A 20,724-nucleotide genomic window follows, 5' to 3' on the forward strand; every position below is an offset into this window, starting at 1 on the left:
TAACATCTGTCTGCCAGAGCAATAGGACTTAGGGTACTTGCTTGTGGCGAGGACTAAGAAAAATTACTAGAAATGGCTGATGTTCCAGATCATTGTTAACAGTTGAATGCCAACTCTTTATTACTGCAAAAAAAAGGTCTAAGGCATCTCTTAGTTCCTAACCTTATAGAAATTATTGTCTTGCAATTACGATATTGTTGAAAAAATAATAGTATGGTTCCATCTTCTATTGCAGGGCTTCTCAAACTTTTGATGTGACACCCTCTAAAATAATAAATAAAATTGTGCAACTCCCTCCTGGGAAAAACACAATGATTTCAAGAAATACAAATAGTGCTTACTTTAAATAATTGTACAGGATCTTACAACTTTATATAATATAAAGCAGTTTCATTGGAAAGAAAGAAAGAAATATAAAACCATATTTTTAAATGGGAAGGGTGAACTTGCTTACTTTTGCCTTACAGTCAGAAGACAAAACAATTTACTATATTAGAAAAGGAAGTTTCCTTTGCTAAGGCAGCTATGAGCCTCAGAACACTGTTTCTTGGCTTAAATCAGCTTTTCTTCAACTGCTCTTAACATGCAAAACATTGGCAGACTGTGAGTTAATGTTGATCCTCTCTCCCACTGCAGGTGCAATGAGATTCTTCTCCCTTCTGGTCTGGGGCTTGCAAATCCCTCTCCTTTTGCAGTTCCCTTCTTGCTGCAGCCTCACCATCCCTCCTCCCTTTTCCCATCATAATTCCCTCTACAGCAGTGTTGTCCAAACTTGGCCACTTTAAGATGAGTGGACTTCAACTCCCAGAATTCCCCAGCCAGCCAAGTCCACTCATCTTAAAGTGGCCAAGTTTGGACAACACTGCTCTACAGGATGAGGGCAGGTCTGATGGGCAAAGCTTTGCATAGGATTCTTGCATTCTCCAGGCATCATTATTCTCCTTTGAAAGGCAAATGCAAATATTTAACATTATCAGTTGCATTGCTCTAAAATTGCCCTAGTTGCATTAAACTGATAATTCTGCTTGAGAGGACCTTTCAGGAAAGCACTGATTTGTGACCCACTTCTATTATTTTGAAACTCCACCCTAGGCCATGCCTCACACATGCTGTTCTATAGATAGATGGAAAGGCCAACTAGATTAGACCCATGACTACCAAGTCAGTATTCAATTCCTACAGTGGCCAAAAAGATGCCTATCACAGCACCAAACAGGATATGAGTGCAATACCATCCTGCCTACAGTTGTTTCCAAGTCAATTAGCACTCAGATGCCTGTTGTGTCTGATAAAGAAAGCAGTATATTGTCATCATGGCTAGCAGCCATTATTGGTCTGTTTCTCAATGAATTTGACCTCATTTTAAAGGCTTTCAAATTTGTAGCCACTGCCACATCTTGAGCAAGAAAATAAAGTATAACGATGCATCATATTAAGTATTTTTATCTGAATCAAGATTCCTTCATGTCTATTGAATGACCCTAGATTCTAGAATTTTAAGAGAGAAAAACTTCTCCCTATATTTTTCTCTATTCCATATTTTATAGAGTTCAGTCATTACCCCCTCTGCTCATCTTTTTCTCTTAAATTAGAATCACAGAATTAGTAACTTCTCTTCATACAGGAATTGGTCTAGCCCTTTGTTTGCCTACTTCTGCATCTTGTCCAGTAAAATAGCATGGTGTTTTGGGAAATGTTACGATGTGCACTTTTTAGTAAATGTAAACTAATACATTCCAAAATAAAGCAAAGGAAATAAATGTCCCATACCCTCCCCCCATAGTAACTTAGTTAATATCTACTTGCCACAAATTGTACCATGCATTGTACTAGCATGGTACAGGGTGAGGCAAGTTTTTAAAAGATGACTGTACCTTGGGGCAGTGTGCATTCTTTGTCAACATATGCACTTGCATTCTGTAATAAAACAACATTATGGAGCTAAACTATACTGACATTAGTGGCATTATCCCTCTACACTCTGGAGAACTGCTGCTACTCCAGAGAGATAACAGTGGTCTCAGTGAACTAATACATAATTTGTCTCAGTATAAGGCAGTGTCAGGTTTAGCCCAAAGAACTCCAAGAGACAGTGCAAAATCAGTTCAGCTATGTTTATTAGCTACAACCTCTAGCAAGAATCTTCCCAGACTGAAACCCCAGCTCCCAAGCCAGCCAGCCACAACACTGTGAATTCCTCAGGGAGGTGCCAGCCTCATCCTCTTGTAGTTCCCACACTCTTTCGGTGAGCTAAGAAAATGCTTATCTCCCTGAGCCTGGCCTTCATAATTCCATTCCATCACAGGCAGCTCCTTATGTTCAAAGGATTTGGGCCTTTTTCTCTTCTTTTCATATCTATCTATTTTTTCAAGAGCTCATTCTCGCCATCCAATGCCTAACTTTGAACATCTTTCAGTGGAGAGAAATCTCTTTCATCTGATCCATGACAATCAAATCAGATTTTATCATCTGGAGGGTGTAGTTAGGGGGACCCATTTTTAGAATTAAGTCTTACTGTTGCTTCCAAACAAATAGTCTGCAACCTTAGTGATCACGCCGTTTCCCCCTTTCCTTTGGGATTTTTGGAGAAGCTTCCTGCATGTTATATAGCAGGTAGACTGTTACAAACCCATCAAAAGAGCATCTGAGTCTTCAACAGGGGCCTAGTCCATAACACTTCTTTATCAAGATGAGAGTAAAGAGCACGCATCATAAAAACTGGGGACACATCTGCAGCTCCACATCTCAAATGTATTTGCAATCTTTCCCTCTGTCAGTGGTAGCAATACTAATAAAGCTTTAGACAGAGGCAAACTTAATCTGCTGCCAGACAGATTAAGCAGTAATTGGTAACAATTAGGTAGCATAGCCTGGATGCAAATTCCATTGAATAGCAGGAGGTCTGAGGCTCTTCAGAGAATGGAATTGTACGCAAGGTAGGGGAATAAGCAGTTGGCCTAACTACTACTACTACTACTACTACTCTTCTTCTTCTTCTTCTTCTTCTTCTTCTTCTTCTTCTTCTTCTTCTTCTTCTTCTTCTTCTTCTTCTTCTTCTTCTTCTTCTTCTTCTTCTTCTTCTTCTTCTTCTTCCTCTTCCTCTTCCTCTTCCTCTTCCTCTTCCTCTCCTCCTCCTCCTCCTCCTCTCAATAATCTTCATGTCCTGTCCCATTTAGGTTCTACTCTGTGACATCATTCAAAGTTCAGACTCTAAAAGCTTATTAATTAATGGCTCATTGAATTTTTAGTACTAGGGAGGAGGGGAAGGTATGTTATACCTGTTTGGGTATTATTTTATTTGGGTGCTAAATTAACTTGGCTGACCATGGATATGATTCACCTTGACAGAATTGCCTCAGGCTGCAAAATGTCTTGGATCAACTTTGTTGCAGCATGTCAATCATCTTAGCATCATTTCCTTAACTTGTGAACTTTCCTCAGAATAGAGTACAGATAGATTTTCAGTGATTTTCAGTAAATTGTGAGGTATTATTTATTGTGACTGAAATCCTGCCCATACTTCAGAAAGCCCAGGTGGCACAGATCACCCTTTAGATGTATGGATTTCAATTTCCAGAATTCTTAGCCAAGACAGCCATTGATGAGAATTCTGGAAGACATCGAGGTTGGAAAAGCTGTTATAACTGGTTCTGTTCTCTTTGCATATGCATGAAGACCTTGTTAAGTGAAGTGAGAGAGACTACAGTTTAAAATTATTTGTAACATGTATGGAGGTAGGGGGGAAGGGGTTTAACTTGGCCTCTCTGAACCTAGTCTAACACTCAGCTATACTATCCTAGCTGTCCTGGGTTAGCATCTTGTTGTTAATATGATGTTACATATGTAATTGGGTTATGCAAGATCAGATTTTAGGTATGGTTACATATATTTGACATACAATATGATTTCCTGCAAATGGAAAATTAAATCATCTAAAGAAGATATGACTACAACAATCTGTATGCTATCCCAGTTTTCTAAATGTTGTTGGGGGTGGGGTTAAGCAGGGGCTTGTACTGTATGGAGAAATATATATTCAGTAAAAATAAAAGCCAATCCCTGGTATGAAATGATATAGCTAGAAGATGATTTATCACCACAGTGACAATTAGGCTTTATGCAGCTAGGACTCCTGAGCCGACACCCACAGGAGAATGGTGAGTGATACTAATTGATGCTGCTTTTAAATGCTCACATGTCCTATCAGTCTCAAAACCTGAGCTGTGAGGCCACACTCAAACACTCACCCACCTGTCCTACCTGGACAATATATGTTGGCATTTCCAGCATTGCCGCCAGTACTTCTGGAGACTTCAGAAATAGTACACCACCTTGAGTTCAATTCATAGTATATTTCCATAGTCAGAAAATAAGATCTTTCTGGTGGCAGGTGCCGGTCTTCCAGGCAATCCAATGCAGCCACAGAGTCCTCTGTCTCTGTCTCTAGAGTTCACCAGCTGATGACAATGTTTAGCAAGAAGTATGCTTGAAAACTTTGGTCTTTGCTAATTCCCATAGAAGTTGCCTCTTATATTAACACATGAATCAAAACTTGGCTAGGCACTTTGAATGCTACCAGTAGAAGGGAATATGTGTAGCTCAGGGTTGAATTGTGGAGTCCTCGGGGTTCTCTGAGCTTGGTTGTTTTCTTGCAAATGTTTCGTTACCCGGCTAGGTAACATCTTCAGTGCTAGAATGGAATGGGGCTTGCTCTCTGTTTATATCCAGTGGCATGCCCTGCCAGTGTTGATAGACCAAGCTAAATCCATTCCCAATATTCTTTGAATAGATCCATATTTGGGAGGGCTAAAGGCACACAGAGATGAAGTTGGAAAGGAATTATGGGATAAAACGTGGGGAGAAAACATGATCTGGAAATAAATGTGTCCATCGCTAAGTGGCCAGTGATACAGCTCTCCTGCCAGAAGAACCCCTTGGAATCTAGTCTGAATTCCTCAGAAAGAACAGAGAGAGAAATAGCTAGAAATGCAATAGGCCAATGGGCATATGCTGAAGAGTGTATTGCTTTGGCGGTTAGCAGAGATAAAGACACCGTTATCTTCCAAATGGGCTACAACTCCTATTATTATTAACCATTGATCATGCTGCTTAGGGATGATAAGAGTTGAAGCCAACATCTACAGGGTCATAAGTTTTGTGTCCCTAGCTTAGAGAGAAACTCTCGAAGGCATATAGCAATTGACAGTTGCCTAAATACAAGTGGGTTTATGGACCTCTAACTCTGTGTTGGATCACGGCAAGCACATTTTATCACATACAAACTGCCTGAGCCTGTTTATAATTCTAGTGAGCACAGAGACAAAGTGTCCTAAAGATAGCCCAAATTAACTGCTATGTATCCTGTGTCATTCATTAAGTTATGGAATACAATTAGGCCTCAGTGGAAGTGACTGAATAATTAAGTTGATTGATTAATAATACAGGGATTCCAGTTTGGCTACCTGTACCATGCGTGCAGAAGTATCTTGCTGTGCAAACCCAGTAATGAAAATGGTGCTTTTGGATTTAGAGAGTTATATTCCATTAATCCCTCCTCCTCCACCAACATTTCCATATGGAGATGCTAATAATCTTTTGTTTCCTCTTTGTGTAAAGAAATCTTGTGTCATTTTCTCAGATGAGGCTTTAAATTTGCTTTGTGTAAATCCATTCTTAATGCAAATGTGAAACCTGTATTGGCTGGGATATACAATCAATTTTTCTTCCAAATGATTTTCTCCATTAGCTGTGTACACAGCACAAAGCAACAGGGGAAAAGGTGCAGTCTGCTTCTTCATGCCACAGATAATTTATTGAAGAGATTTTAGGCTGTCTGTCAGGGCACAGCCCTCCCAGGGCAACTTCCACAATATGCATAAGCAAAATAGAAACATGAACATCCAAAACGCATAATTGCAAAACGCTAATCAAATCCAGTAATAATAATTTGAGAATAGCACTAAAATAGCAAACTGGCATGACCATAAAAACCCATTTAAAAGCCAGAGATATCAAACCTATAGACCTCAAATCCAATTTCTTTAGTCCTACAGTCAGTTGATGGTACTGAAAGTTACTAAGCGATCCATGAGCACCAACCAAAGGTGTATAGAAATCCTGCCCTCCATCCATTCCCCTTAAGTCATCCACAAGGGGCAACCAACAGTTTTCCATTTCAGATGCAAGCCTGAAGCTGGATAGGACTGGACTCAAATATTTAGTATAAACTGAGATCCACTTAAAGCTGAAAGTAAACATTATAGCGCTTTGTCCAAGAATAGGAGGCTGGAAACCAAGCAACAATCGGTTCCCAACTTGGATCTTTAATGAGAATTTCACTATCGTCTTCCTTAGGCCTGTGGGGTCCATATCTATTTATGAGGTAACTGCAAGAGTTTATAGATTCTAAACAGATTCCAAGGTGATGCTGACCTGCTCCTATTTAGAAGCAATTCTGATGTCAAGAGGTGCCAATTTACATAGAGCACAAAAGGTCTGAGTTTGTATAGAGACAATAATTACCAGAGGCAAAAATCTAAACTTAAATACACGGAGAGAAAAATTAAATTTAGTTAATGTTTTCCTGTTTCTCTAGAGAATAGAAGACCCTTGGAACCAATGTCATCTCTGTGCTAATTTATTACCTGAGTATCTTTCATCCTGAAATTCCAGCTTTAATCAGAGGTTGGAGAAGAATCAACATTCTCTCTTTCTCCTCCCTTTCTCAGTGCACAGTTTCTTGCTTGTGTCCCTCCAGCTAGAGAACTGCCTGCAGTTTCCAAAAAACAAAAGCTTTTCCACCCGAAGAGGGAGGAATTGTGGAAAATCTTTCCTTTGGCTACATACTAAAGTAAGCATTTCTTCTCAGGAAGACCCTGTGTGAGAGAGAAATGTATATTTCCATTCTTGGAAGCAGCTGTCAATCTTCTGAATGCCTGGTGCCATCACAACACATGCTTGTTTTGGCAAAGAAAGTATTAACTAAAGTCACCTCAATCACCTTCTCATTAGCTTATACGTTAAAATGGCAAATCTTTCAAACAAAGCATTTTTCAAAATTGGAAGGATGTTTTTGGTTTTAGATTTTTTTTTTCTGGAACCTGCAAAAATGGCTACAGGTGTTTTCAGAACTGTAAGAAACATCCACTTTCTTTGTCTCTGAATGGAAATGTAACTTGATTTTGTTGGCAACTTTAACAAACAAATATATTTAGCCTACAAGTTCTGTTTTAGCTGATTTTGAACTGCAGGCCTCATGGTGGTAACATGTGTCTTAAATTTGGAGACTACCTTACTTGTTTTCCATCCTTTGTATTTTGCTACATTTTGCATAAGGAGGAACTGCTCTTTGTGTCTTCTCGGCTGGTCCCGGTGAAGGTATTGCCAAGCTACAGCCCTGTTTTTTCTTTGACCAGACCAGTTATGATTACTTTCTTAAACCTTGGTCTTTCAGATCCCTTATGAAACTTTTTATATTAAAAGTAACTGTAAATTGTTTGCTCTAATACAATAGGCTGTTTTCACTTGGGCTTTTTGGATGCATGTGAAGTGTAAATCTTGATTATTGTGGGTTCTAGTTAAATGAAGATAAAATGAATGTACATAGGATTTAGTTTTAGCAAAATTGCTATTAACTGAAGAATTGTTTGGCAGGCCTGGTATAAATAGCTTTGGTAGTCCTGGGATAAATGTCTTCAAGTCCCCAGGCATGAAATATACTCTGAAGAGCTGTCAATTATCTTTGAGGAGTCTTAGAGGGCTGAGAAGGAGCAGAGGGCTGGAGAAAAGCAAATATGGCCTCCCACTCAAAGAAAGGAAAAATGAGGATTTCAGGAATTTTTTATCAGTGAGCCTAACATCAGTACCTGGAAAGATGTTAGAGCAGAAAAATAAAACAGGTGATTTGTAAGCATTTTGAAGAATGCAATGAACCCTAAGCATGGCTTTGTCAAAATCAGGTCCTGTGAGACAAATTTCACCTCCTTTGACAAGGTAACTACTTTAGTAGAGAAGGCGAATGCTGTGGACATAATCTATCTCAGTTTCAGCAAAGCTTTTGACAAAGTTCTATATGACATTCTCATTGACAAGTTCTTAAAGTGACTTGGATGGCACTACAGTAAGGTGGATTCACAACTGGCTAGCTAATCAATTCAGAAGCTCAGCACTGCCATAGAATCCATGAAACTTATAAAAATTGAGGGTCCACTATTAGTACTGTATCTTGAGCAAACCTATCTTTTACATCCTTTGCAAGGAGTTTAATACCTATCAGAACCCATGAATGAAAAAAAATTAGAAAATGGCACAAGGTCTATTTTAACACATTTAAATGAAGCCCCTTGATTATTTCAGTATATCAAAAACAGATGTTTTGTGTGTAAGAAACTTGTGATTGTCATTGCTATACTCTGTGTACACAGTAATGGGAATAATACTTTTCAGATGCTACTTAGTTGGAAGGGTGCTATAGTAATAATGAATTCTTTGAGGTACTGCTAGGGGCATAGCAACACAAATCCACAGCTAGGTGGTTGGCTAAGGATGTTTGGGTTATAAAATCCAGTAGCCAGAAGATGCCAAGAATAATGGGCCAGCCACATGTCTTTGAAATAGATAGTCCTTTGCCATAGATGAATTCTTAGATGAGACTGAGGTATCTTGAATTAAGCCTTTACATGTTCAGGTTTGACATCAATATTTGACTAACATGCCTTTGTGGGATTGGCTATAATGGCTCTGAACAAACAAATTAAACTCTATATAAAACTGTCTATATAATTCCAATTGACCGATATGGAAAGGTGGCAGAGTTCTTTTCATTAATGCTGTCTTAATAGTACCGTGCAGATTTCCTAAAGGTTTGCTGTGAGTGGTCTTCCATAAGCAACATGTCATCATTGGGAGAGTTCTGATGGGAAAAGAGTCCTCATAATGATTCCCTTAAAAAAAATAACAGAAATTTTGACCATTTTGGAAATGCAGGATTAAAAAAAAAAGGTGAGACAATAAAAACCTATTTGGGAGAGGAACGGGGTTGCTAATCACAGAAAAGGTTTTAAATCATCTTTCAGACAGAGGGATGAGATGATGATGATGATGATGATGAAGAAGAAGAAGGATGAAATGTAAAGGATTAAGGCAAGAGTTTTCAAACTTTTTCAGGCTGTGGAACCTGTTCCCAGGCCCCTGATCAAGAGGCAAAACTCTGGTGATAGAAACTCGGCTCTGTTTGAGTGCATCGCTCCCCGCCCACACCCCACCCAATCTTCCACAGAACTCCATCAGGGTTTCATGGAACCCTAGTGTGTTTATTCAAACACCCAAAACAGCTAAACTAAAACAGCTTAAGGCACCCATTTGTGCCTCTTTAATCCCTTCAAACCTGCCCAAATGAAAGAAATTGGGAACCAAAAGTGTTGGCCTCATCCACTTTCAGAATGCTCTGGAGTCTGTCCCATTCACTTACTCCGTCATCTTTTATATGCTAAAGACTTTTCAAAGAAACCTCATTCTCCAAGGCTTTTAAAACCGCTTCATTTTTCTATGCTGCATTTGGTTGCTCTTTTATAACTACTTTTCACCTTTTGACAGTCTTGTTTGTTTATTGTTGTTTGCTATCATTATATTCCTCTTCTTTGTGAACCGCCCTGGAAACGTTTGTCAAAGGGCAGCATCAATGTCGAGTGCACAAAGTTTTTTCCCCCCCTGCAGCATCCTGGTATGTGGAACAAAGCTCACCATCATGATGCTAACGATGAAGGAACAGATGGCATTATCCCTTCCTTGGTTGTTCTGTGTCTCTTCATACACTAAATATTTTTAAAAGGTTGTCTCTCTGATTTGCTCAGCATACTCAAGTTGAGTACATATTACAACCCAGCTTCCAAAAATGGAGAGATTGGTACACAAAAGGCAGAGACTTTCTCTTAACTCAGAAAAATGAAGAGGCTGCCTTGAGCTGAGTCAAATTCTTGTGCCATCCACTCAGGATTATGCGCCTTGCCTAGCAGTAACTCTTTCAGATTTTCTAGAGATCTGACTTGGCCCTTTCTGCATCACAAGGCTGGTGCTCTATCACTGAGGTCCCTTCAGTCTCTCCCCATAATCGTCAGGTGGCATTCCAGCTCTTGGGAGCCCATTTGGTATGGTGAAGGCAAAGGGCTAGAAACCCAGAGACTGTGAGTTCTAGTCCTGCCTTAGGCACAAAGCCAGCTGGGGGACTTTGGGCCAGTCCCTCTCTCTCAGCCCTAGGAAGGGGCAAGGGCAAACTTCCTCTGAAAAACCTTGCCAAGAAAACTGCAGGGACTTGTCCAGGCAGTCACCAGGAGTCAACACTGCCTCAAAGGTGCAAAAGCAAAAACATTCCAGCTTTGCAGTAGAGTGCTGTATATACTTTGTATGCAGAAAAGTCCTGGCTTAATCCTTCACATCTCACTGGGATTTAAAAGCAGCAGTTCGCAGATGATGAAAAAGAGGGATCTTCCTGAGAGCCTGCAGAGATATTGCTAAACAGAGCAGCCAACACTGAAGTGGATGCACAAGCAATCAGACCTGGTATAATGTAGCTTCCTATGTTTGTTGGTGATTCTGAACAACCATCTGATACAGCTGATACTTTATAATGAATTGCTCCAAAGCTTCAATCCTACACATACTTGCCAGGAAGTAAACCCACTACTGGATTAATCAGTACTGGATTAATTGCTTATCTTTCTCTGAAGACTGGAATAAAAATACATCCTGGTTAACCTTCACTTTGTAACAGTATTCCCATGGAATCTGCAAGAACAACCCTGTGGAGCAGAGCCATCACCAGGAATTTTCCCTTTACACACATGCTACATTGTGCATTTTCACGCATGCTTCTACAATTTCTGTGAAAATCCTAGGTTTAGAACAGCAACAAACTGAGCTGTTTATTCCCTCAAGGAAGCCTAGCTCTACATCATGTCCAAAGGTAATGTATTAAAAACCTCCTTGGGTGTTGAAGTCTAAGATAAACCTGGGTGGGAGAAAAACCCAGATGTTAGCATGTGTGCAAAGTAGGTAGTCTGCTGTGTACAACTGGCCAAGTTAATTAGTCTAGTAATGTGGTTTTGTTTGCTCTGCACTTAATAGCAGCATGGCAGATGTCAGACACCAAAGTGTCCATTTTACTGTGGTACTTTATTGTTGGATGCGGTGACAACAAAGCGAAGCAGCTCGACAGCTGTCAGCAGATGCACCGTTGAGGATCACAAAATACATTTGGAAGAACATTGCCTTTGAAAGTCAGACCAATAACTCGCGGCATACTCGGGCTCTTTCAGCTCTGTTCTAGAGGTATTCAAAAAGTTAGGAAATAATAAATGGCATGGCGTAAAACAGAATGGTATTTCAATGTGAACTGGGTTTAGGACTTTTTTCTATAGGGATGCTAAAAGATCAAGTGGAAAGGTGTGACATATTCGTGTATGGCTGCTACTTGAGAGCAAAGCATGAACTGCAATCGTACGTCAACCATGAACTCAACAGGCTGCTTTAGATAAAGCATTTTCTCTTGATTTGATCTGTATATCTTATATCAATAGGTCATGGGAGTTTTCCCATTTGAAGGACCCTGTCAGCCCTTTGAGGTAGACCAGACTAGAAAACTAAACTTGGGATCTCATCCCCACTCTTAAATTCCACAATCACGAAACGGACTAATTTTTCCCAACAGGGCATATTTGGGTGCCAGAAGACCAAACACTGATTTTCTTATCCTGCTCCCAGACATTCCCACAAATCTCTCCAACACAGCTTCATGGAGAATGGCGCTCTTCCTTAGCCTCCAAGTGAGAATGAAGTTTGGAAAAAATCATACTGAGGCTGCCAAAGTTATGGTGGAGACACGATAGTTTAAAATGTCAGAACCTGAACCTCACTTTATAGGTTCAAAAGAATCAGTTGAAAAATCCTAACAGAACTAAAACCTACCATTGCTAACTGGATGTATGAAATTACCATCTCCCTCAACAACAGAAAGCCATGAACAAACCTACAAGCTCATCAGAGAAAAAAAACGTACATACCAAGTTATTCCTTCCAACCACAAATGTTGTACTTAAGAAAAAATCTTATATATTCTATCCGTGATTTTCTTCCCCTAGGTTTTTTAAAAAATAGTAGTGAATTAACAAAATGTGTTATTACAATTCTCTGTATGTAAATACCAAATAACTATGATACTAATATTTTCAAAGTGTAAGATAATATCCTTTAAACTTACACAGAGTGAAATTTATAGAGGGCTGAAGCATAATAGAAGACATAATCACACAGAAGGCTTACATGTCAATAGTTAAATTAGGTGATAAGAAATAAGTGGGCAGGAGTGCTACAAATTGGTATACTGTATGGATGTTTAGTGATATACAGCACATTCTCCATTCCCCATCTTTACAAATACATGGCAGGCAACATTTGGGGGCTTGGAGTATGTTGGACATTCTGAGAGCAGGTGAGGGATGCACGTTGAACGTGATTATTTACAAGATGGCTGCCAAGATGGCCATGGCCAGTTGGAAAACCCTTAATACCCAGAATGCAAACTAACCTCTCAGGTTATTCTCTACTGCTCCATTAGGAAATGTGTGAGATTCAAAGGCATTCCTGATAATGGGCATGCTCCAGGTCCCGTCAGCCAAGGAAAGTCGGCTGGCGGAGACCAGGAGATGTGCCTTTTCCACTGTGGTGCCTGCCCTCTGGAACATCCTCCCTCCTGAGATTAGGGTGGCCCTGACCCTTTTGGCTTTTCAGAAGGCCTTGAAGACCTGCTTTATGCCCAGGCCTGGGGCCCTAAGCGTGCAAAGGGACCCGTTTCATGGTTGCGCTGATACCGACAGTTTCTTAAGATCTCTTGGCTGTATTTATATTTATATTTAATTTTCTGTATTGTTTTAAGCGTTGGCTTGTTTTTATTATTGTTAGCCGCCCAGAGTCACTGGTCTGAGATGAGCGGCTATATAAATTGAATAAATAAATAAAATAAAATAAAAAATAATGAATATGATGTCAGAGGCTGGTGCTTTACTTTGTAGCATGCCACTGTCCTATTGTTTAATTTAATTGTTTACATTACAATAGTATTTTAAAAATAGCTGGTGAGGCAGGAGGTCTGATGTGCCCCAAGAAAGACATCTGAGGGCATATTGGTGCCAGCATCATTCATTCATTCATACACACATGCACCCACAGTATTGATGTGTTACCACTGGGTTCTGTCACTGTTGGTTGAGCTGTTGAGATAGTGTCACTGAATGTTTAAAAACATCCATACTTTTCAAGAAAATTGTTACAAACAGAATACAAGGGGCTTCTATAAGGAAATAGCAAATATGTTTGCCTGTTAGGAGAAGTCATGCAAGAAAAGAAGATGGAACCTTACATGGAGATTGGAATGTTAAGGCAGATCTACTTGCAAAGATTAATTTGCATATCAGAATAGACATATTTCCCCCCCCCAAAAAAACAAAAAAATGTAGGAGGAAGGGAAATGGAATGCCAAGATGAAATAGGGTAGGCCTAGAAGAAAGCACAGCTGAGAAAAATCTCATATAGGCTAATTGTTGTCCGAAAGAAAAATAAAATATATATTTTAGAAGCTGGTGCTTTGGTAAATCAGAAATTAAGGAAGGCATGATAAAGTCTGGGCAGCTAGTTAATTTCATATTAATCTGAACTTGTCAGCCAAAGGGTTGTTTATGGGTTCTATTAAGTTTCAGTGTCAAGTTTATTGTTGACATGTGGTGCCTAAAAACTATGAGGATAACCCTAACAAAAAGGGCATAATGATCCAACAAGCAGTGTGAAAGCCTAACAATTGTATACAACTGGAGCATCCTTAAAATTGAAATTAGCTAAAAGTGGTTGCCTTTAGCACTGGCTTCTAAAAAGGCAGCTGTATCATACATAGTAATCATTCACACTAAACATACATTCATTCCCCCAAATAGCCTAGAATCATCTTAGTTTAGCAAAGAGAGCAGCCAACATTCCAATTCTAATTTTTTCAAGAGTGGGGCCCATTAGCAGAAAATAATTCTAATTTTTTATTACAGCCCCACCACAGAAACACAGCAAGTTCTAATACAGATTCATCAATACAGTTTCTATACCATCCTTTAACACTCGTTGGATTTGCTGGTTGGGTTCACACACTACACTGAACCATGGTTTGTTTTAAATTTCATTTGTTAAACAAACCATGGTTTAACATTTAGGAAGACATGTGAACCAGGTTAGCATGGTTTGTTTAACAAATGAAATTTAAAACAAACCATGGTCACCTGGTTCACATGTCTTCCTAAATTACCCATGGATGGATTCATCCATTGTGACACGCCACAGAATTAAGGAAATACAATAAATGGATTTCTAAGAAGATGGATTTCTAAAAATAAATGGATTTCTAAGAAGATTAAGAGGATAGCCCAGAGTCGCTCATTGAGTGAGATGGGTGGTGATTAAATTTGAAATATAAATAAATATTTTTACAATGTGGAGTTGTTTGCATATAGGTGTGAAAATAATCCATACTATTTATGTTCACATGATAATCAGCTTGCACAAATAAATTCTTGCCACTTTGTATTTTGGTCCCAAATGGAACAAGACCTAGGAGGATATGTCGTATCAGCTGCAATCCTATGTTGCCCATAATTGGGAATAAGATCTTTTGAATTCAGTGAAAAAGAAGCATAAATAATCATTACATTTATTATGCACTTATAACTAGGTGCAGCCCAGCCATAGCATCAATAACTTAACACAGTCAATTATACCAGCATAAAATAAAATAAGGAGACATTAAATTAAAATGCCGTTAATATCTAGATATTCAAAATAACAGGCAAACATTTCTTATATATTATCAACTTCACATGATAAAGAAGGGTTTTTTAACATGTTAAGCAAGCTCGCTCCAAGCATACTCCTGGTGGATATCTTTTCTAAAGAACCTTGTAAGAAAAGACTCTTTAAGTCTGATGTGGCATCTGGTTCCAGTGAGAACCAGATGATCCTGGTCTGACAATTGAGTCAAACAGATCTTTCAAATATCTCGGTGTGCTCTTATGGAGGGCATGAAGTTTCAGCACTATTAATTTATCCTGATGCCTTTTTTGAGTTCCCAACCAAAGTAACAACTGATGATAAAAAGAGATCTGGGCAAAATAAATGTCCAGAATAGTAAGAACCACAACATTCCAGACACGGATCAAGTGGGGGAGTGAAGTCTCAGGCAACTTGGCCAATAGGGCTGCTACAATAATTCAAGGGTGACAAACACAGGCCATGATTCAAGAGCTTGGAATTCTTGGTAGTGAGGAGCTACTGGATGCTGAGAATGTTAATTAAACAGAAATAGCAAAATTTTATAATTTTTTTTTTCTATAAAAGACTTTAAAAACAGTCTGTTATTGATTTGGATTTCCAGGTTCCAGGAGACCCATAACTGACAGCCTTGAAAAAAAAGTGAGAAATAGGAAAGGAAGGGATGAGATGATCTGACTAAACCATAATAACCTCTGTTTTATCCATGTTCAGTTTAAGATGGCAGGAGCATATCCAATCCAAAATCTAACCTAGGCAATTGGAAAGAGATGCCCGCCTTGTGTCATCTAGGGCAGGGACAAATACATGTGAAAGCCGTCAGCGTAGATGTGCTATTTGACCTGGAATATGAATCAGGGAGCCTGGAGAATGGAAGCATAAAGGGAATAATCATGGCTAACACTGAGCCCTGAGCCACTGAGGAACTCCTGACAATGGGAAAGATCAAGAAATGTAACCATGCCACAAAACTGAGAGTATGCTGTGAGATAGAGAAGACTGAAAATATTCAAGCGCTGTGCCTACAACACCAAGGGAGCTCAATTATGATGATAATATTTGGTGGTCCAAGGTTTTAACATTTGTATCTGGCAAAGTTTTCTATCTTAGAAAATGGAAGATAGGTCTAATAGCACCAATGCTGATGATAGTTTGCTTTGGCCACCAAAAATATATAAGCCCTCTGCAGAGTATCCTAATACAAAACCTGACTGGAGCAAGCCCATGAGATTATTGGTAGAAAAGTGAAATGAGAACTGAGAAATAACTATTCTTTTAAGAACTTTATATTAAAAGGGAAGAAAAGACAGTGGATGGAAGCTAGAACTAATACATCTGAGAATTAACCTTTTTGAACTCAACTCTGCTTAGACAAGCACTATAAAATCTCCTCCCCTTTTCTTGCCACTGTGATGCAGTGGTTATGGTGTTGAACTGAGGCAGACCCAGATTCAAATCCTCACTGGATTGCAGAGCTCATTGGGTGATTTTTACTTAATCCATATCTACAGCATAAGGTGAGGGTTGATAAAATGTCATGGTAAAATGGATTTGTTTGCACAAAATGCTTAACTAGATTGGAGAGATTAGTATGCCATGGGAACAATTTAACTGAGACAATTCACTTCCACTTGTAACCTAGGAGGGATTTGAATAAGCTATCTTCCTTTGATCAACCATGTCATATAAATTACTTGAAAGGTTAGTTGCCCCTTCCCATTTGGTGGGAACCACAGTGATAGCCCTAGAAGAATCATAACGACAGGTTGGTGAGTGTTGGAAATCAAAATCCCTAATCTTTGCTTTTCTGGCAGAAGATGCAATGGAGAAGCTAGACGGGGTAACTTCTAGTTGCAGTTGAAGACATCTGAGGAACACATTGACTGAATCTGCTTTGATGGACATATTGCTCCCATAACTTCATGACACCATGAGTGCCAAAGCTAAGATTCAGATTCGCATAAGAGCTACCTCTGAAAAACTGAGTATAAAACCTAGGATATTCCAAGCACTTAATAAGGCATTTGGAAATGTGGATTCAGAAGAAAAACATCTTGACAGGGAGAAATGCAGAGGGAAAGACCAAGATGGAAGGTAATATGCCCACTCCAGTCTCTGGCTTCCCAATCAGCCATTCCTGATGTCAGAAGACCCAAATTTCCCCCATCTAAAACTGATTCTGTAGATTGGGACAATAACTATGATTCTGCAGATGTTGCTAAACTACACCTCCCACCATTCTACACACTGTTGTCCCATCTACTGGTAGTTGTAGTTCTGCAGCATTAGGTTATCCCTGCTGCAGATTCAAGAACTCACTGACCCTTTAATTTGAAGTCTCTTTGGGAAAGCCGCGGCAGAGTATTCATGCTCTTATTTCCCATTATTGATATTTCCCACTGGAATCTGGATGCCCACAGTGGAAACAGGTCTTTGGACTAATCCATCAGGATTGTTTCTTAAATTCTTAAGGGAACAGACCCATCTATGAGAAAAAAACAGAAATTGTGTTGGTGTTTTTTAATGTGATTCTCCCATACTTCCTAATACAGGTGACTTTCCCAGGTGTGTTTGTAGTTTTTGAATTGTTGCTGCAACCAATAACCTCTGGCTGACCTTTGGTTATATGATCTGGTTGTTTTTCAATACAGGAGGTATTGATTTCTGTGCAAACAGATAATCAGTAAATATAAAGAGTGCCATCTGCTGCTGACATATAGGAAAATAATGCATATGTTGGAAAGATTTGTAAATGCATTCTTGGTTGATTTAAGGATAGTCTCTTTGTTTTCTGGGTGTCCCAGTCAAATAACAGTTTAGTTCACAGAAAGATAAAGTCAAGATTTTACTTTAGGAAATATTAAACAAGAACTTTCCAGATCAGTTTTTGAAGCAACCATTTTTCTTGGCATAGGAAGTCAGACAGAGAAAGAAACTCTTTCTTTGACTTACCCCTTTGACTTCCAAAGAGCTGAACATATTTACCGCACATGGTGGAAGCTTTGAATGAGCTACAACTTTCATCTCTATGTCTAGCATAGCATTGGCAGCCTCTAAAATCTTTAGGTATCTCAGTCTGCATGGAAATCTTATGGAACTTTTCCAATACCGCAGAGGCTCTGAGAGAAGAAAGATATTCTGGTATATCCCTGCTGTGACCAGTGTTCCAAAATAATTATAGGTATTGCACTCAGATATACAATTTGTGTGAAAAATGGGGAAATCTCATATAGTGTTAGATTGACACTGGAACGAAATTGCTATTAAAGTTCTCCCAGTCAGCCCGGAGTTCTTTGTTTGTTTGTTTTAATCTGTTTCTAGACTCCAGTTTTGCTTAAATCGAGCATGGCCAACTTCTGAAGGCTGCAGTAGGATAGACTGTTCCTGGCTGTGATAATGATATGACAGGACAGCAAATATCTGATTGTGTAAATGCCATGAAGGTGGATTACACTGGTGCTGGTATTTAGTTTCTGCTCTGCATGTGTGCAGCACTGCACTGAGGGAATCCAAACTATGGTTCAAGGAAAGCAGAATGCCGACATCTGTAAATGACATTGGAAAATAAAATGGGAAATAACTGCATTTGAATAATTCTGCTCTTGTTAGTTATGCAGATAGGAATGGAAGGCATTTTTAGCTGGAAGGAAGGAAGGAAGGAAGGAAGGAAGGAAGGAAGGAAGGAAGGAAGGAAGGAAGGAAGGAAGGAAGGAAGGAAGGAAGGAAGGAAGGAAGGTTGCTAGCTAGTTTTGCCTTCATTCCACTAAGAATTCTTGTTACACCCCAGCCTGATTTTTAACATTCTTTTTCAATGAACATTGTCCCTACCCTTCAGAAAGTCAAGACAAGGGTAAAAAAGTCATAGTAGTTAGATACTTCCTCAATGCCTGATATTCTGGTCAGAGGAACACAGATCTCTTTGCAGGGGGTCCTCTGCCTGCTTGATGCAGCGTGAGACGACTTGCTTGTGGTTACATTTTTACTGTTAAGATGGGTCCTTGTAGGCACTGTATGCCTCCCTTGTATCTTTATAGTAAAAGACTTTTTATTTCTCTTTTCTGAGAAGCTATGCCCGTACCTCCTGGAAGCCAGAGAAGTCCCGTACTTTGTATTACAACGTGTAGATTGCCCTGTGCCCCACCCCTTTTTGTAATTGCCCGTCTTTGCAGAGAGATGTCGAGCCTTCTGGGACCTCAGAAAGAAAATCTAGTTAGCGCTCCCTTTGATGGGGAAATACTTCAACCATTAGTTGTCCTTTCACAGTAATTCCACATCTGCCTCGTGAAGTGGGCCACCTCTTCATGCCTAATGGCAGGCTGGCCTGCATTGTTGGGATTTTATCTTTGCTTTGTGCTTCAAGAACACTGTAATTATGCCCCAAAATCAATAGCTATGAATTATGCACTGGGCTAATGCTTGAGGTGATCACTTCAGGTCAGTCCAGGGTTCTTTTATGGGAGGGTGCTAGCACACACAAAATCTCTTTGTTTCTCCTATTCTCGGGAAACAGGAACAAGAGCTTCTATCTGAGTGAAGGGTCTTTTCTGTGGTTTGGGAGAGCTGGGTGGGTTTCTTGTAATGCTGCCGTGCAACTTGAACTTACCTTGCATGCCACTGCCCAAGAAGCTCACTCTCCACACACTCAGTTGAGTGATAAACCCTGTCAGCTTCAATTTACAGCAGCCTGGCTTAATGCAGAGCTTACCAATAATTTGTAGTGATCACTGGATCAATTGAGATTTAGTGCCTTCTATCTGGATGAGCGCGGCTAAAGGGCCGGCCAGCCTTGCTGGATATTTTCCTTCCTCTCTTTGCCCTCTACCAACAAATAAAGTCTTTCAAATTTCAGCTGAGCTCTACAAATGTTATTTGAAAAAAATAGAAACAAAGACTTATTTGAGTGTTAAGTTCATGTGAATTCTGGGTCCTCTTCTCCTCCCTCCCTTTATTCTTTCACCAGTAGCAGTGAACCATGGCTAATGATGACTGGAGAGAAGAGTTGCTGCTGCTGCAACAAGCCTTGTGTGGGTCACAGTGTCCTAAAACTTCCTTCAGGGGTTCTTCCCCCCAAACCTGACTTGAACTCTGTCTGACACTTTGAAATACCTATCTTTGCATTCTTGGCCTGGGTAGCTAGAACTGGGAAGCGCACAGCTACTTTTACAAGGAGAAATCTTGCCCAGATACCATCTTGATCAGTGCTTGCCACATTTGCTGAGATTGCTGTGGCAATTACATTGCCATTGCAAGTTGCTTTCTAGTTTCACAAGATACTTTCACTTAAAGACCACTTAACTACAGTTATAGGTGTGCACTAACACATACAGTAGAACAAAGAAGTGCATAGAAGGGGCATGTTGCGGACCCCACCAGTCAAGGAATTGTGACTGGTGGGCTCTAGGAAGAGGGCTTTTTCTGCCATGGCCCCTGCTCTGTGGAACAACCTACCACCCAAGGTGCAGTGTGCCTCCACTCTCATGGCCTTCAGGAAGAGCATGAAATCTTGGCTATGCCAGATGGCCTGGGGGCCGGATGGGGGCTCGCACCAGTGGAAGTGGCTTGTGGGGTAATTGATTCTATCCCGCTGTCATCCTGAATGTTTTTAGTCTTTATATGTATAGGTTCTTTTTTATATAGTCTGACTTTTTAACTAATTAATGCAGGTATTTATTTTTTTAATTGTTTTTGGGTTTTACTCTAACTGTGAGATGCCCAGAGTCGCCCACTGGAGGAGATGGGTGGCATGCAAATTTAATAAATAAATAAATAGCACCCCTTTGAAATATACTTTACATCACACAGTCTCCTTCTCAAAAGGTAGTATCCTTTGGGCTATCACCCTGTCAACAACAGAGTCACCCTGCTGTT

Source organism: Python bivittatus, unplaced genomic scaffold, assembly GCF_059951505.1.
Source record: "Python bivittatus isolate LINGU-HERP-01145 unplaced genomic scaffold, Pbiv_v1 ctg000020_np1212, whole genome shotgun sequence".
Classification (NCBI taxonomy): domain Eukaryota; kingdom Metazoa; phylum Chordata; class Lepidosauria; order Squamata; family Pythonidae; genus Python; species Python bivittatus.